Here is a 14,557-nt window from a genome sequence, read left to right on the forward strand (position 1 = left end):
AGATGCAGTGTTAGCATTTAAGCTGCTAGACACCGCGGGGCTAAATACAAAAGACAAACAGCTAGCACTTACCGCTTGTTCCACCATCTCTTTTGATAACATGAAATCAGCCTTGAAAAGGATTTTCGGCGATAACATCTCTTCGCCACAAGAGGGCGATTCCGCTTACTTCACAAAGTACACAGGCAAGCGTGAACGTAGTTCAAACTCAGAGCAACCCCAAAGAATAGCTGCAGGGACTAATCCGCTTGACAAGTATGGGAGGAGAACAAGATGTGCAGTATGCCAAAGCACTTATCACTGGGTAAAAGATTGCCCTAACAAAACAGAACATGTGAAGTTAGCAAAAGCTGAGGGATCAAAGAGTGATGTTGAAGAATGTAATATTACTCTGTTTTCAAACGAATCACCCTCTGATACACAAATCTTCATGATGGAAGCTTTGGGGTCTGCCGTAATTGACGCTGCTTGTACAAGAACTGTGTGTGGAGAAAAATGGCTCGCAGATTATGTAAGTGAGTTACCTCAGAAAGAGTTGCAAAAAATAAAAGATGAAAAGAGCACAAGGCCGTTCCGCTTTGGTGATGGAAAAATTGTGCAATCCACAAGGAAAGTGACAATTCCAGCAAAAATAGGACAAACTAGACGCAAGATAGAAACAGAAGTTGTTCCAGCAGATATACCGATGCTTTTAAGCAAGACTTCATTAAAGAGAGCAAGTGCAGTCTTGGATATTGCTCAAGACAAAGCAACAATGTTTGATCAACCTGTAAAACTTGAACTGACTTCTTCTGGACGCTATTGTGTAAACTTGAGAAATGAGACCAACCTTAATAAAAATCAGCTAGAGAAAAGTGAGACACCTAGTGATGAAGATGAAATTCTCATTGTGACAGAAAACATGACAACAAAGGATAAAGAGACAGTCCTTCTTAAACTACACAAACAATTTGGACATGCATCAGTTGACAGACTGCAAAAGCTTCTGTCTTGCTCAGGTAATAGTGATGATGAAAGCACTACAATCCTGAGGAATATTATAAAACAAAACTGTGAAACATGCATCCGATACGGTAAACCAAAACATAAGCCTGCAGTAGGTTTACCCATGGCTTCAACATACAATGAAACTGTTGCAGTGGACCTGCATGAGCTTGAGCCGGGACTGTGGTATCTACATGCCATTGACCATTTCACAAGATTCAGTGCAGGAAGTATCATCACCACAAAAAGACCCAGGGAGATAGTGAAGCACTTTATCCACTGCTGGATAAGCATCCACGGTCCACCACGCAGACTATTCAGTGACAATGGCGGTGAATTTAATAATGAAGAAATAAGAGACATGGCGGAGAAATTTAACATTGAGGTTAAAACCACTGCAGGGTACAGTCCGTGGAGCAATGGCTTGCTTGAAAGGCAATCAAATCCTTACTGAAATGTTACTGAAGGTAAAGAGAGACAATGAGTGTGACTGGAAAACTGCTCTGGACTGGGCTTTGATGGCAAAGAACTGTATGCACAATGTACACGGCTACAGTCCCTACCAACTTGTCTTTGGACAAAATCCAAATCTGCCTTCAGTCCTTACTGACAGACCCCCAGCTCTGGAAACTGAAATGAGTACATGGATAGCCCAGCATACTGCAACGAGCTTTTACAGAGGCTGAATGCTCTGAGAGGATACGAAGAGCCCTTCGCAAACAGCTGCGATCCATTGATGACAAATATGAAACGGGGGACAAAGTCTATTACAAAAGGACGGACTGTCATGAGTGGAAAGGTCCAGGGGTGGTCATTGGCCGAGATGGTGTAGTAATATTTGTCAGGCATGGAGGAACCTATGTCAGAGTACACCAGTCTAGGCTCAGAAAAGTGGATGAACCACAAGTGAACATGGCAGAAACCGAAGAGGAAAATCAGAGCAAAACAGATGAAAATTTTTTAAAGACCCCAGCAGCAGTACTTGGTGAGGAACACGATTTTGAAAATGAAAATGGGGAGATGGCACCAACTAACGATGAACCACTTGGCAGTGCAGAAAATGAACCGCTCGGTACTGCAGAAAACAGCGAATCCTCTGATCCAATACAACCTGGAGAAAGAGATCCCACACTGTCTCACTCAACCACAGATATAGAAGGATCAAAACTTAAAGTTGGACAAATAATTAAATACACAGACAAAGAAACAGGTCAAACATGTGCTGGAAAAATAATCAGTCGAGCAAGAAAAGCCACTGAGAAAAATAGAAAGTGGTACAACGTGGAGTACAGTGAGCCAGAGGAAATTGCTGGATCCATGGGTTCCATTAATGTGGAGCAAGTAAACAACCTTCAAGTGACACGGTCTGAAGATGCCAAGTCATGCACAGATAAAAACAGAGATGACATATTAGTGGTGAAGGAAGACATCTTCTCACAAGCCAAACAAACTGAACTTGATAACTGGAAAAGAAACAACGTGTTTGAAGTGGAGAAAGATAAAGGTCAGAAATGTATTTCAACAAGGTGGGTGTGCACACTCAAGGAAACACCAGGGGGCATTTTACCCAAAGCTAGACTGGTTGCAAGAGACTATGAAGAAATAAACACGCAAGAACTTTCCAAAGACTCACCAACATGTTCCTCCGAGTCCCTGAAGATGGTCATAGCAGTCATATGTCAAAATCAATGGAAACTGAACTCTATGGACATTAAAGCAGCTTTTCTGCAAGGTAAAGATTTAACCCGAGACGTGTACATCCGACCACCTGAAGAAGCACGGAGCAAAGGATCTATATGGAAGTTGAACAAATGTATTTATGGCCTGGCAGATGCTTCATTATTCTGGTACAACAAGGTGAAAGAAACCATGCAGAAGCTGGGGGGGCACAGTGTCAAAAGTTGATCCGGCTGTCTTCTACTGGCTAGACGATCTCTGTAAAGTGACAGGAGTACTTGCAAGTCATGTAGATGACTTTATGTGGGGTGGTTCTGACATGTTCTCCACAGTAGTCATCCCCAAACTGAAAGCTGCTTTTCAAGTTGGACGAGAAGAACATAACAGCTTCAACTACATTGGGATGGAGGTTCACTCTCTTCAGAATGAAATACAACTACAACAAGATACGTACATAAAAAAAACCTACAGCCTGTTCCTATTGATCCCACCAGGGCACCACAGCGGGAGGCTCCTTTAACAGATACAGAGATGGACATGTTAAAATCCAAGATTGGACAGATACTGCGGGTAGCAAGACAGAGCAGACCCGACATCATGTGTGACATTTCCATCCTGGCATCAAGCACAAAACATGCTACCATTTAGACAATGCACTGCACAAACAAACTGATCAGAAAACTTCAATCAGAGGAGGTTACGCTGAGGTTTCAGTTCTTGGGTGAAAGCAAACCCCTCAAATTAGTGGTGTTTAGTGATTCCTCCATGGGCAACCTCTCAGACGGAGGCACACAAGGTGGACATTTTATCATGTTGATGGGAGAAGGAGGAAAGTTTTCGCCCATATGTTGGCAGTCGAAACGGATCAGGAGGGTGGTACGGAGTACACTAGCAGGAGAGACTTTGGCCCTTGCAGATGGGATCTACAGTGCTGTTTTTCTGGCTGCACTCTATTCTGAGCTCACCACTGGTGATGGTACACACAACATCTTGCCAATCGTCTGTGTAACAGACAACCATTCCCTTCTTGATGCTGTCAAGTCCACAAAATCTGTAACTGAGAAGAGGCTTCGGCTCGACATCAGTAGCATCAAAGAACTTATGCACACAGGGACTATTCAGCACATCATATGGACATCTACCAAAGAGCAGCTTGCTAACTGCCTGACAAAAGTAGGAACATCAGCACTTGGACTGCTAAGAGCCCTGAGAGAAGGGGAATGGCAGCTGGAAAACTGAAAGGACTAATGACAAAAAAAAATAAAAATTAACACTCATAAAAATGTTTCTTTTAAACACTAGTTTGGAGTGTTATATTATGTTTAGCTGTTATATTGTTCAAAAAGGAAAAAAAATGTTCTAATCTGTTTTCCTTTCCTTAAAAGAAAAAGGGGAGATTGTTAAGATGTATCTGTCCCACTGCGCAAGTGTCCAGTGAAGGGGGGCATGGCTACGCGCGGGCGGGAAGGGGACGCAGAGGTTTCTGGGACGGGGAGTTTTGTTCTTGTGTGGATGAACGAAAGAAGGCGACGATTAAAGTTGGAGTTATCATACCAGTTGTGTGATTATTGGATTAACAATATAGGGAAGCACTAGCCCTCCTGACATGGGCATCACTTAGTCAGCCTGTAAGGGCTGGCGTAATGGTATTTGAGCTTCTGATGAGGTCACACAGGAGGCGTTCCCATAGTGAGACACGAAACTAATGCTATGAAAGAGAACCTCTGATTACTTGTTTGTCAATAATAATCTCGCCCCATTATTTCACGAAACACCCGATGCACGGGTGAGGGCTGTTAAAATAAGCTCTGCATTTTTGGCATATATGATAAAACCTCAGACACATCCTGACTAGCTTCAGCGGGCAAAGAGAGTCAGTACATTTTTTCCACTCTTGCCCTGTCTCACAAGTGAAAGGCATCTCTGAAGAATACCAGAATACTTTTCAGCCTTCTCATATACTTCCAAATCTGATAGCTGCAGCACTTCAGCCATAGCTTTGTTGAGCTCATTTTGCACTACATGTCTGATGGAAGCTGCATTTTGCTGCTGATGGTTTAACATGTCCAACTGCTGCTGTGGAACCAAAAACATTTTCTGTGTGTGTGCTCCATTTTCACCTATTTGCTGTAAGACTGGTGATGAAGGGTATGGCAGCTCCTAATAACGGCAACAAAAATCCTCCAGATTGGTTGATGGATCTCATCTTTTTCAATTGTCCTTTTTGTCTGCAACCAGCCTGATCCCCCCCTCCTTTTTTTTTTGCTGTCTGCTGTTGGTCAGTCAGCAGGATGTTACCCTTCAAAACACTGAGAGCCATCTCACACAGCCCATTAATAAAATCCATGTTAGGCATTACTAATAATATTCCTCCATACACTAGGCAGGGATTTATACAACCCCTCCAGCAGTGCAAAGTTTCTCCACATCCGTGAAGACGACATCCTTTTTTACCTCTTTAACAACTTGACGCTCTGATAACAAATTGGTTCCAAGTCTTAAATAGTCAGTCATTCTCGATCTATAATCTATTAGAAGATACCTGTATGAGGTAGATGTGTCATCATTAAAAGCTTCTAAGTAGTATTTTGTACTACGTGGAAACATCTGTCTACCTAAAATTAAGATTTGGTATTGATCTCTAGGGTTATTAAATAGAATTAAATAACTAGTGTTCAGTGAAATTGTTCTACTGGATTTTCCTGCATAAACCAATTCTGAACTAAACACATGCAGCCCAAATTCCTCTGATGAACATATTGTGTGAACATGTTTTGAACTTCTACACTGTTAGAAGCTGTAACATCGCTGATGATGAGCAAGTTGCTCTTATCTGGAGGTAAAAGGTCATCGTCATGCAGAGATTCTGGTACACCAGTCACAAAGGTGATTTTTCTTATCTGAAGAAGCTGATTGTTTAAAGGCTGCCAGCAGGAGGAGATGTAAACAATATTATCAGTTTTGGTTGAAATAATGCTGGATGCATTTTCAATGACGCTTTTGACAAAGAAAGTCTTTCTACAATTACTCAGCCCACTAATAACTAAAGACCAGTGTTGGGCAAGTTACTTTGAAAAAGTAATTCAATTATAGTTACTTTTTCAAAAAAGTAACTGAGTTAGTAACTGAGTTACAATATTCTAAAAGTAATTAATTACTTGAAAAGTAACTATTGCATTACTTTAAAACAAAAAAACAAAAAAAAGTTTAACCCTCTGGGGTCCAGGGTATAATTGGCCATTTTTAACTACTTTTGATTTTCCCTCCACATTTTACCTTTAAAAACTATTTACTTTGCCTTGTTTGGTATCATTGTTTTCAGCACAACCTCACGTGTCTGAATTTACAGTCATGTTTTCATGTTGACATACTGTATTAACACAATTGATCTAAAATCAGACAAAAACCATAAAATCAGAGTAGAAAAAGTTATTTTTACTGTAACAACCACAAACATGTTTAATGAATCATATTTCATAACTTTAAATGCAAATATTAATTATTAATTTTAAAATCCTATGAACAAGTTTTGCAAACAAAGTTATTTGCATCCATTTACCTTTTACCCTTTTTTAAAAAACCATTTCAAACTATTTACAGAACAATCAGCTGTTCTTCAATAAGATGCCGCACAAATTATTTGTGCCACTCCAAAAAAATAATTTCTGTCCACTATAAAGGAGAACATCACAGCCTGATACCTGCAGGTCTGACAGCAGCAGGTGTATCACTCCTGTTTCTACCTGGAGACAGCAGTCGCCTTATTGTTCTGACACACAACACAAAACTATCCACAACACTACACACTAACTACACAAGACAACACATTAAGTACACACTCCAAACACGCTAAACGTCACAAATCTCTCACATCTCAAAACTCGCTCTCTCTCTCTCTCTTTCTGCTCTCTCTCTCTCTCTCTTTCTGCTCTCTCTCTCTCTCTCTTTCTGCTCTCTCTCTCTCTCTCTTTCTGCTCTCTCTCTCTCTCTCTTTCTGCTCTCTCTCTCTCTCTCTCTCTCTCTGTCACTCCTAAAACGTCCTTTGTGGGGGGGGGGTTTGCTCATAAGCAGAGAGTGCTTGCTAGCGCTAACGTGGCGAACTATTGAGGAAAAAACGCCACGTACATATTGTTTATCATGACTCTGGTTTTACGTGGCCCATCAACACAATTATAAACTGGTATATATCACCTTGTTGCTTTGTCTTTAAGTGGTCATGTGATTGACTTACCACGACTACTTTATTCTTCCTCAGTCAAACAGCAGCACTCATGCGATTGTTTTGCCCCTTAGCTCCAGGTGTTGTGCTAGACCAGACCTTCCCAAAGTGTGGGGCCCGCCCCTAGGGGGGGCGCAGAGCCATTGCAGGGGGGGCGCGGCATGAAAGAGGGGGGGGAAACAAAACGCTTGGACACTGCTAGCACGGGGCGGCCACAGAAACGCAAAGCAGGAGATGAAGCATCGCTGAATATGTTTCCAAACGAACCTCATTCTAAGCCAAAGACTAGAAAATATGGTGAAGCATATCTTCCCTTTGGCTTCACCTGCACAAGTGCTGAGGTAGGTCTCCCCTGCAGAATTGGTTTCCCCTGTGTCGGGAGCAGCGCTGGGCTCTTCAAATCAGGGACAAACAGTATCCCACAGCTGTTTATGTTTTTGAACCCATTTTGCACAGAGAGACATTTTTTGAAAAATGTATTGATAGCAATGTTGAATATTATTACACCGGGAAAAAACAACTACACGTAAAATAATCACACCGTGACGCCTCTGCCTTTGTAAATGGAGGGACAGTAACTGCGTGTATATGTAAGCGTGTAAAACCTGCAGATAGTCAGATTAACAGTATTGTGTCTCTATCTGCCATTCTGCAATTTATCTCATGTAAACAATAATGTGGCGCACAGCGTGACGTGAAAAAAGCCACATACCTTTGACGTTGCGTGATGAACTCTGTATTCCTCGTCCACACGTAAACGCAAAAAAGGAGTTTAAAAAATTCTCAGTTTTCGGTGATTTGAAACACCGTTTACGTGGACGAAACAGCTGCGTTTCCAAAAATCCCCGTGTAGGTGTGGACGCAGCGTGAAAGAGTGAGTTTATTTTATTACTACCTGTAATTTATTGCAGATTACTCGTATTTGCTTAATTGTTTACTAAATGTTTGAGGTGTGAAATAAACCGCACTGGAGCAAAATATGGGAGTGTGTGGTTGGAGGATGTGTGTGTGCGTGCGTGCGCGCGCGGGGGGGGGGGCAGCAAAAAAAGTTTGGGAACCACTGTGCTAGACAGTGATCGTGATTACCGTCCGCGGGAGCGCGCAGCTGCTTAAAGCTGTAGCGTCCAGATTACTTACAGCTACTTCCTGCAACTGATATAAGATGCTGAACACAGCTTCAACCGTCTGTTTGTTGAAAAACAGTAACGGACCACGTTTCCTTGTTAGTAACTGTAACGGCGTTGTAACGATAGGAATAGTAATTAGTTAGATTACTCGTTACTGAAAAAAGTAACGCCGTTAGTAACGCCGTTACTTGTAACGCCGTTATTCCCATCACTGCTAAAGACAGACTAAACAGATGCTGAAGCGTTCCATCAAAGGCTTGATTCTGCTCAGTATCCATGAGGGAGCGTTGTATAATCAGGCAGCACCTTCCCTTGTTATAGACCACCTGACCTTTCTTTACAGCTGTTTCAATCCTAAGGTCAAACCTCTTTATTGCGTTTGATGGTGTCAGACACAGCAACTACAAGTGCATCCCTTGTTGGCCACAAATGCCCGGACTAAGCCTTTCAATGATTCAGGGGTAACGACTTTAGAGTTAACAGCATTGAGTGTTACACCTTTACACTTAACCCGAGTCTTACCCTATTTTCTGCTAAAGCATAGGATTTTGGACCACCGGAGACAAACTCTGTACAGTGATCATCCTCCTCTCCAGACCCGCCATCACTGAGCTCATCAGTCAGCCTGCCGAGATACGGGCCTAATGGAAGCACCCACTCACCAGGATGAGAGGTGAAGACAACTGAATCTGTAACAAGTCATACAACACGAGCTTTGCATAAGCTGTTGTCATCGCACTGACAAAGAAATTCACATCCTTCACCGGCGACCCTCTACCATCAGCGTGACACCATTGGAGCATAGCTACATCATCAGAGATGAAACAAAGCTGATGTCATAGTGGTCACTAAACATCACTAATCATCTGTCAGGGTCTGTAATCAGCTCACAAGATGGCATGTTTGCTCGCATGCAGAACCGTGCAGAGTTCAGAAGCAGTTTATTACAACTGCTGATTGTTTTTTGTTTTCTTTAAACACAAATCTTAGTGGGGTCTGATGTCCTTTGTCTTCAAACTTCTGCTGTTTCTCAGCTGCTTTCACATTTCTTGGGTAACCAGATGCCTGCTGCTTGAATTTCAAAAATGTTTTGACATACGGTTTAAACAGTGTGTCAGTCTTGTTCTCAGAGCATCCACCTTCTCACAACTCGCTTAATACAGCTCACCATATCAGAGTAGGTTAGGGTACATGGACGAGCAGAGGTAGCAAAGCTGAGGTCTGCTGTGTTGGTGTTATTATGGAAAGTTAGTTTTAGTAGCTCAGCCTTCACCCACAGCCCAGAGTCTGAACAGTAGTAACAAGAAATCAGGTTACAGAATCATTAATGACCCTTTAAAGAAAGGACACCGAGGGAGTCTAACAAACAGTAATGTTTGTCTAAAGCTGATGCAAGGCTACTTTAATACATTAAAAAAAAAGAAAATCAGCTGTTATCAGCCTAAAATATATCAAGAAAGGATCAAGAAAGGAGCAGCAAGCTAAGAGGAGCCAAACCAATAATTTTAATTTGTGTTGAGTGTAAAAACCACAGAGAGGAAAAAAAGAAGCTGCATCGACATCATTAGGAAGAGGGCAACTTTCCTCCAGGGGGACACGTCCCAGAAAACATCCCAAAATTTGTCTCACGCTGAAATAAATGATCACATAGGAAACTCCCCTTCCTATAGGAAGTCTCCACTTTGCTTAAGTCTCTCTTTCTTTTCTCAGCTTGTATATTGTTGTCAATCTTTGAGCGAACGAACTTTTTCTTCATCCTCTGAATCTCCTGAGAGAGTTTCACATCATTCTCTGTGAAGCAATCAGCTGAGATGATGATGAAGAAGTCAAACTTTTCAAATTCAACAAGTGTCTCAGCTGGAAACGATTCCAGGAAGACACCAGAATATAACGTTGGAAGAGCTTGGATGGGGGTACGGTGTGGCCTCTGAGATGGTTTCTAACACTAGTAGGAGCAGCTCCCTCGTCATCGTCACTCACACCTCTGAAGGCATTAATGAAGGTGGATTTACCAGAATCAGTTTCCCCTGTGATGGTGATATTTAGAGGTGTTATGTTGTCCTTGTCCGGTAACTCTTTGATATTTGCAGCAGCCAGTGGTTATTGTTAGTTTTAGAACATCTGTAATTTCTTCTGTAACTGTCTTTGATAACTGGAACAGAGGATAACATTTATCTTTGTTCTTGTGAGCATACTCACAACAAATTTTATGATATTCCTGTGAATATCATAAAATTTTAAAACTTAGCAAACTGCTTAATGTGTCACAATTAAGTTAATAAAAATGAAATGAAAAACAAAGCTTAATTACATTTGATCTATACTGAAGTGAAATTCTGCAGATACAAAATTTAAAAAAGAAAAAAGAACAATATTAAGTAGAGCACTGATATAATTTTAGTTAAATGAAAATAATATTTCAGTTAAATTCATTTCTCATTGAGTCAAATGTCTTCATTCACAAACAGTCTTACACGCCACACGTCTGAACATCAGACTCGCTGTTTGGCTGAATGTAGTGTGAGTTCTCTTATCTCTGTGTTTATTATTCTCCTGTTTCAGATTTGTTGATTTGATTGTTGTTAATTACTTTCACCTGCGTCTCCTCCCCCTCCTGTGTCTAATCTACAATCATTTACTTCTGCATGAAATGATTCGAGTGCTGCCTCCTCCAATGAGAAACATCATTAAATGACAATAAAACAGTGATTAAAAATCTTTAAAGAACTGCAGCAACAAAAAAAGACAAAAGATGAATGCTGCAGAAATAAAGGTTGATTCTGTTCATCTGAACGTGAACCTTTTGGGATTTACTTACCTGGATGACTGAGCATGCATCAAGACCTTCATTGAAGGAATCAGATTTCTAATTTTGTTCACATTTATTTTATGCTCCTTTTGCAACCTTTCAATTTTATTTCCCAAAGACTCTGCAGTGAGTTTGACATTGTGTTTTGCAGCCAGAGCCTCAAACGCTTCAAGTTTTTCCATTTGCTTATCTCATTCTGACTTTAGAAAAATCCCTGGCTCAGCTTATGTATTACAGCAGACACAGACAAAGAACAGATGATTCAAGCCACAGTTTGACAAATCAGTCATTTCAAATTCATAATGAACACAACATGTTACACGTCTTCAATGCATCAGAAACAGCTCAGCAGACTTTTCACCAGTGGACACGTCACAAATAACTGCTGCAATCAGCCTTTTCTTCCACACACAGCCGCTTATTGCATGTCTGGCTTTATGTTTCCACAGCTGAGATTCTGTGTGTACAATTGCACAGTTTCAGTGCAGCGTGAGTCTGTTCACACTGAAGTGATTCCATTTCTCAATGACCTCTTGAAATCCAGAAAAGCAAATAACTGCAGTATTTCAATGTGTCTCTCTTTTTTTCCACAAAAGATGAAGTGACTTGATAACAATGAATCCTCTCCAAGGATGAAGTAGGGAATGCTGCTTTGTTGTTCTTTCCAAACAGTTTCCACTGAGCATTTATCAAATGTTTCAGCAATTCATCCACATCACAGTCAAACCCGAGCACGTGCAAACTACTTGAAGGCTCGAGACAAGACAAGACGACTGACACGCACAAACGAACACTGTCAACAAAAACCACACTGTCCCTACTCACCCATTCTCCAGGCTGCCCGACCGGTAACCAGGTGAATGTATTTCCCACTCGTTCATTGAACACCTCCCACGTGACACACAGGCTAACCGTAATCCCTGGAATAGACAAGCAACACCACACACACAACACTTTATCACCACAAAGTCCACATGGCTCCAACACTGTGTTTGGAAAGTGTTTGTTTTCCAATTTACAAAAAAAGTATTTCAGAAATATATTGCAGTAATGGATAGTTTGTACAAGAGAAATGTTTATTTTTGCAAATTGTAATATTTTACCTACAAATTGATGTGAAATATGATGCCTGCAAAGACCTAAGTTGTGGATTTTAGCTCGAACAGCATAATTAATATCTGTATTATTCCTCTGACCCTGTCTGTTGACAGCTCCTCTGGTCCTGAGGTGGATTCCTCCTGTGATTTAGATGGTGAGTCTTCCCACCTTACTTACAGAGACAGAGACACTGATTCCCTTCTTTTCCACTGTCTCATCCACACTTTCACACACAGCTGGTGATGCTTTAAACCACTGACTCACATTTTTGCATTTTTATTTTCTTTTATAACCCAGAAATGTTTGGCTCTACCCTTCAGATAAGTTTTTATTTGGGTCTGTGCACAATAAGCTGCTGTGTAGGATGTTCTCCTCGTGTGAATGCTGTTTGGGATTTTCATGGAAATTCAACTTGTGTAATCTGACTTTTCTAGAATCGTTTCAAAGTCAGGTTATCAGGGTGCACCTGATATTGAGACCTGAGGACTAACACGTGGCCAAGTCTTTATGTTGGTAGTTTTATGTATTAATATGTTTTTGTATTTTTTTTTTCATAATTGTGTGTTGTAGCATAAACCTGTGGTTGTCAAATCTGTGGTTCGGTTCACTAAAGCCGGCTTGTTCTTTAAATTTGCATCCCTGTCTCTGTGTCTCATTTAAACACACCACTGTGCTCCTGTAATCAAACCTGTTAGTCCATTAATATAATCTATTCAGTAATTGTCACCACTGTGTTACAAGAATGAAAAACATCCTCCAAATTTGTAGAAGGAGAATAAAAACTGTTCAGGGTTCTTGATGTTTAAGATCAGACTTTTAAAACTAGATGAAAACATGAGGAATGTTTCATTTTCCTGTAAATTGTTCTTCTATCTATTGTCCTCATACAGTTTCCTATTATTAATACACACAGCATCACAACTAATTGTTAGACTAATTGTTAAAAACTGCAGTCACAGTTTCTCATCATTTCAGACCACCAACTGGATTTTATTTTATTTTATCCATTTTATTCTACTGCTACACCATCATCCACGTTTCACCAGATTGTGCTTCTTGTGCTCTTTGTGTTTCCAGCGTCTAAAATTTCTTCCCGTCTTGTTTTGTGTGTTTGCTCTGAGGGTGACATGAAGGGGGCAAAGAAATCATATGGGGTGGCAAAATCAAAGCCATTTTTTTAACACATGCAGGTGGTTACATATTGTTAAAATAATTCAAATGCAGTAAGTATGCACGTTTTTCATATAAATATAGTCTATAACTTAATTATTGTCTGTAGCCCACATAATTACACACTTTAGTTACATAAAACATGTGAGTTTTGATTCTATGTACTGTACAGCCTGTATAATAAATAAATATGTAGCCCAATAAGTATAAACTCCAGAAAACTACACAACAACGGGCGGTTCATTTACAAACACAAGTCTAACTTAAGTTTCACACTGTTTTTTGTTAGAAAACAATCACATTGTTACAGCTTAAATTACACAAAATGTCAGAAATCTGCACTGTCATGAACAAAAATTTAAACCTCATTTTTCATGATTTGTTGGATTAACCCACTGAGGTCTGAAATACAACCGACCATTTTTGACTCCTTTTGAGTTTACGTTTGTATTTCACGCTCAGATTGTTTCATTTTATTTTCCCCTTGCCTTGTTTGGTATCATTCTTTTCAGCTCAACTGACTTTAGTTGTTTTTTTCACTGACATACTGCATTAGTATTACTGATCTGAAATCACACAAAGAACTTAAAATCTTAGTAGTATTTATTACTGTAAAAAAAACCCACAGACATGTTGAGTAAATATAAATTGTACATTTTGTAAACATATACAACTATTTATCTAAAAATGCAGCCAACACACCTGCCGTTTTTTTCATTTTGTACAACCATTTAAAAATATTACTAAAACTAAAATGAGAGAACAATCAGGTGTTGCAATAAGATGCCCCACAAATGATGTGTGCCAGTAAAAAAAACGTTTGTCCACCAAAAGACAGAACAGCACAGGGATCAACCTGCAGGCCTGACAACAGGAGGTGTATCACTCCGCTGGTTTTCTACTTAGTGACAGTGTTTACGTTGCAAATGTGCCTTTGTGACATTCATTAGTGCCCTCACTGACACACAAAACAAGACAACGACTATACAGACTCGGCGTGGCTGCAGCTTGTTGCTATGTCAGCTTACATCAGTCATGTGATTTGGAGGTGCAGCGTGTCCGTGGACCACAGAGGGTTAATAACACTCACCTTCCTTCCATTTCCAGAGTGTAACATCCAAACACCTGTGTAAAATCCGTAATTCCCATGGTGTTGTTCAAAATGTGCTCTGGCACAATCATAAGCATCGCTTACGACTGAAAACAAGAAAATAGCCGGTCCTGCTTTGGGCTGAACCATTTGTTAATGGTGGAGGGGGGAACACTATACAATATATTCAGTTTTAGCATTTATATTCACTACTAACTGTAACTACGCTCAAACTGTTAATGCTATCTTATTTTAATAAACAACACTGTCATATGCAAAACTGGGGTGGCACTTGGGGTGGCAAGGGATCATTTTAGGGTGGCACTTGCCACCCCATGCCACCCTTCTAGATCCGCCCCTGCAGCTGAGAGAGCTGATTATCT

General features: G+C 40.5%; 1 protein-coding gene across 1 annotated transcript in view; it reads right to left on the reverse strand.

Annotated features, from left to right (window-relative positions):
- The window catches only part of LOC134644112 (interferon-inducible GTPase 5-like), a 97,562-nt gene that overhangs the window by 51,129 nt on the left and 31,876 nt on the right, over window positions 1-14,557 (reverse strand). The window lies entirely within an intron of this gene.

The sequence above is a fragment of the Pelmatolapia mariae genome, linkage group LG16_19 (genome assembly GCF_036321145.2).
Source record: "Pelmatolapia mariae isolate MD_Pm_ZW linkage group LG16_19, Pm_UMD_F_2, whole genome shotgun sequence".
Taxonomy (NCBI): Eukaryota; Metazoa; Chordata; class Actinopteri; order Cichliformes; family Cichlidae; genus Pelmatolapia; species Pelmatolapia mariae.